The sequence below is a fragment of the Pelmatolapia mariae genome, linkage group LG7 (assembly GCF_036321145.2).
Source record: "Pelmatolapia mariae isolate MD_Pm_ZW linkage group LG7, Pm_UMD_F_2, whole genome shotgun sequence".
In the NCBI taxonomy this organism is placed as follows: Eukaryota; Metazoa; Chordata; class Actinopteri; order Cichliformes; family Cichlidae; genus Pelmatolapia; species Pelmatolapia mariae.
This window is the reverse complement of record NC_086233.1, coordinates 44,881,034-44,885,526: the sequence shown is the minus strand read 5'-3', so window position 1 is coordinate 44,885,526 and position 4,493 is coordinate 44,881,034. Positions and strand designations below refer to the sequence as shown.

The following is a 4,493-nucleotide window of genomic DNA, read 5'->3' as shown; positions in this document are numbered from 1 at the left end:
AAGAACTGGCAGAGTCACAAAGGGCACCAGTCCATCTCACCACCTTGACTTGCTGACTGATGCTCGTCTGCATTGCACAGAGGAAATTAACTGACCGAGGTTTGTCCAGTGCAGTGTTATGAAATGTATATTTGTTTTATTCTTACAGATATGTTTTTCTTGAGTGAGGGGCTCTGCAGAGGTTAGACAAAGCTGAGATTTGTGATTTACTGGGATATTTGTTGCCTGATGTTTAGCAGGAATGGAGGAATGGAATCAAAGGGAGATGTTTTTGATGTTTTTGTAATGATGTAAGTAAATCTTCAATATTATTTATTTGCTTCGTTATATTAGGAGTGTTTCTGAGTGAGGGAGAGAGGAGTCATCATCCAGGTAAAGTGACGTGGATCAGTGGATACACTTGTCTCCCCTTTAAAGGAGATACTCTTAGAGAGAGACGATCTGAGTCATCCTTAAATGTTAATGCTTTCAAATACACAAACATTTTTAAAGGACAAAAACGAACATCCAACTTTGACTGTAACACAAAATAAATCTTTGCATGTGTGTTTTCAAACTCTCAGATGGGCAGGATATCAGTCTTGGACTGTCTAACCTGCCGGAGCAGCAATGAATGACCACCACACATGAGCATGTTCCTGCAACATTCAGCATCTGATCTGCCATCTGTGTGCTTCTGCTTTTGGTAAGTAGAGTTACCTAACTACAGTAACTCTAAACACATGATATCCATTTCTAACGGCCTGGTTACTTCCTGTCAGTTATTTTAGAAAACATGTGGTCACCTGACCTAACACTGTTTCTTCTTCTTCCCCTTAATGTTGACGTGTCAAATGTCAAACAGCTGGAGAGGAAACTACACCAGTGTGCTGGGATGTTTCATCAACATGTGCCAGACGCTGTTCCTTCATGGTGACATCACCAGAGACAGCCCCGCCCACCTCAGGACCTCGCCATTGATCACGATGATTATAATAATGACAGCGAGTGGAACTAAGACTGTAAAAATCCACGACCAGTGTTTAGATGCTTTCTAATTATTAATGAATACTGAGAGCCTCTTTCTGTGTTTTGTCTGTTTTGTTTTGTTTTTACCTCATTTGTTACTAACAAAGTTCACCAAACTCACACAGTTTACATTCTGTATGTTTCCATCTTTACCAGCCACACTCTAACTGCAATTAAGAAAACAAACCTTAGAAATCGTCGTTTTTCTCTTTTGTAATTGATGATAATTCAGTGAATATACTGCGCTGCTTCCTTTTATTGTGTCACACATTGCTTTACGTTTTTCAGTGTCCAGTTATTTTTTACTGTTGTTTGAATTCTCTGTATGTTTGACCCTGTAGACTGTTTGATGGACTGCTTGTCTTCCTGTTTGTAACCACCGCCTGTTTTTGACTAAAGATTTGGATTTCTGACTTTAACACAGCCTCTGCGTGTCCTCCCTTTGTGTCCTCTTCCTTTGTAAATATGTTGCATGTGTCACAGATTCATTTTTATTAACAGCTTTCCCACAGTGAGTTGCATCAGCATTCATTCACAGCACATTGCACACTGCCAGTATAAATTATCTTTCATCAGGTAAATTATTAGGTAAATTTAAAGTTCAGTATTTCAAAGCAGGAGTTAATAGGACAGCTAATAACAGGAATCGGACGCGCGGTCCACCCTAGTCCACAGCAACCACCATAGCAACAGCCTAGCATGACTTTAAAAACATATTCTGTCTTCATAACTATCAAAAACGTGAAATGATTTGCAAAGCGTGAAAGTGTTACAGCTGCAGAGAGCTATGGCGGTATCTTTGGAAGCTGTTTACATAGCTAATAATATACGATGTAACCATGGAGACAGTCAGTCACGTGAGCTAGCGGTGCACGTTTACTACAGTGAATAAGGTGATTGTGTGCACAGCGTCCACACGCTGCACAGGGTAAAGACATTACTTCCATATTGTTTTATATTGATATATATTTGCCTTCTGTTGACCATCAGCTCAGGGTCACCATTACAGTTTCAGCATACAAATGCACACTGTCTAAATATGAACACATTCAAAAAATCATGTCTCAGAAATAAGCACAGCTGTTCATGTTTGTCATTATAGTTTTATTTGTAAGAAAATTATGAACTTGTGGTGAACAGACAGAGCTTCTAAATCTTATAGCTTCTAGCACATCCGTAGCTGTGCAGGCTGACAGCTTTTTGGTTGCTCTTTCTACCCCACACTGGTTGTGAGTATGTAATGACCCCCACTAGTTCTTTTGGGTTGCAGTTAACTTGGAAGGAAGGGGTGGGTCTGCCAGGACTAGATGAATAACAATTATCTGGGATACATAAATTTCATAATGCATGCATATATCTCTATCAATTAAACCTGGCCTGAGTGCTGCCATTTTTTACATTTAGTTATTTCTCTTAGAACTGTTGGATCTAAATAATGAATGTGTTACAGTTAAAGTGACACTGGTCAGTGTAAATGGCTCATTTGGACAAAGAAACCTTTAAATTAAATCCCATCATCTGATATCGAGTGTCAAACAATATCAAAGCTGTAAAAGCTGTTTACAGTCAGAATTTATAAAACCTATGATTGTAAATAAATTCCAACAAGTGAGCTTTTCTCTTTGTGTTGAATATCAGCACTGTGACTTCTTAGACTGTAAGCTTTACTTCAGTACAACCAGTTGTAGAAGCTGTCACTCCAAATGTCTTTTGATAACAAGAAAAAAATACCTTTTCAGTACACGGCCTGAAGTTCTTCTCCGACATCTTCTGCCATCGGCTTTGTCTGCTGGTTTGAAGACAATAAACCACAAAAAAGATGATTTAGTCATTTTGTCTGCATCATGCAGCTCGAATGTGTCGTGTAACAATATTGAATAGCCGTCGTTATCCCTCTGATGTGTCAGTAGGATTGTACTGTACAGCATCTCATTGATATGTGAGGGATGCTAATGTAACACAATAACAGACGTCTGGTCTTACATGTTTAAAATATAACGGGCAGGAGATATTTAGATATTTTTATATTTATATTATATTTTATAGCTGACAGATATTACTAAATAGCTGGATGAACATGAAAAATATGTCCATAATCACAAATGACCATGAGAGCCAGTAGAATTAATTCAACTGGACACTCAAAAGACATCTTCCTTTAACAGGATGACTTCTCAGGGGTAAGGCCACGATGCAGTCCAGCAACCGTTATGGCTCTGCTTTGATTCACCAGGAACTATAATTGAAACCTTTCAGCACCTCCTGTGACATGTTCCACAGTCTTCCAGTTTGATTTTCTCATCCTGCGGACAACAGCGTACATAAATGAAGGTTTATTGTTAACTTTTGTAAGGTTTCTTTACTGAACATATCCAGCTGCAGCTCCACTGTGATCCTGAACTGGATAAGCACTTAAGAAAATGTGTCAATAAATGGACATACATCAGCTTATTATATTTATCCAACTATTATTTAAAGGTTTCTTTATAAATAGATTTCGATTTTTTAATAACCCCTAGAATGTAAACCTGAGCTGTTTCAGATTCTGACCTCTGACCTCAGTGACCAGGCTGTGTCCTCACTGCAGCTCCCTCTTGGAAGGACATCTGCTTCTTGTCTTCCCCCAGTGATGACCGCCTGCTCTTAATATCACGTACTGTACCTGAGGAACAAAAAAGGACAAACACTTGCCTTCATTTAAGAAGTACATTCATACAGAGATAATCTATGGAAACACACTAATTCACCCTTTGGTAGAAATCAGTTCCTGTGAAACATTTCTGTAAATGAACATCGTGGAGAATGAATGAAATGAGTTCTTCAGGTGACTCACCAGTCCCACACTGACAAATGAAACTTCTGTGGAAGAAGAATCTGGATTTTCTTTGATTTCCAATCCAGTTAAACTATTAAGCATCTTTGCTCTTCTGAAATCTGTGTTAAACAACAACAAACATAAATTAGAAACAAAAATACAGCTGAGTATTACACACCACCAGTAGCCATAATGCTATAATCTTCAAATGTTTCTGAGTTGCCTTCAACCAGTTTTTAACAGAGAAAAGTCTCACACAGCCTGAATGAAATCCTAGATGTTCAGCACACACAGAGACACAGGGATACTGTTTAAGGTTTAGTGTTAACCTGAGTCACTGATCATTTACAGTATTACAGAGTCTGGCAGTCTTTTCATGATGTCCACGTCACTGTAAGTTTCTAGCTGACTCTCAGCTGTGACAGGTGTGCCAGCAGGAAAGAGTAATAATAACCTGCATCCTGAGGTTTGTCATGCAGGATTAAAGGAGCCAGGCTTTGTTCACACAGCTAGGATTGTACTTTACACTGACCCTGGGTCAGTATAAGTATAATACAGTCCTGCGTTCCACGTGAAAAAAGGGACCCTTTTGGGTAACTTTGGATTTTTGATTCTCAATATATCAGTCATTTTAAAGACTAGTTGCATGAAACTTGGCCAAGATGTGCAT

The 4,493-nt window shown here is 38.7% G+C and overlaps 1 long non-coding RNA gene across 1 annotated transcript; it reads left to right on the top strand.

Moving 5' to 3' along the window:
• The first annotated feature begins 236 nt into the window (after positions 1-236).
• On the top strand, positions 237-1,394 carry LOC134631184 (uncharacterized). Its single transcript, XR_010094375.1, has 3 exons — positions 237-458; positions 564-685; positions 845-1,394. It is a non-coding gene; the product is annotated as an uncharacterized LOC134631184 (long non-coding RNA).
• The last annotated feature ends 3,099 nt before the right edge of the window (positions 1,395-4,493 follow it).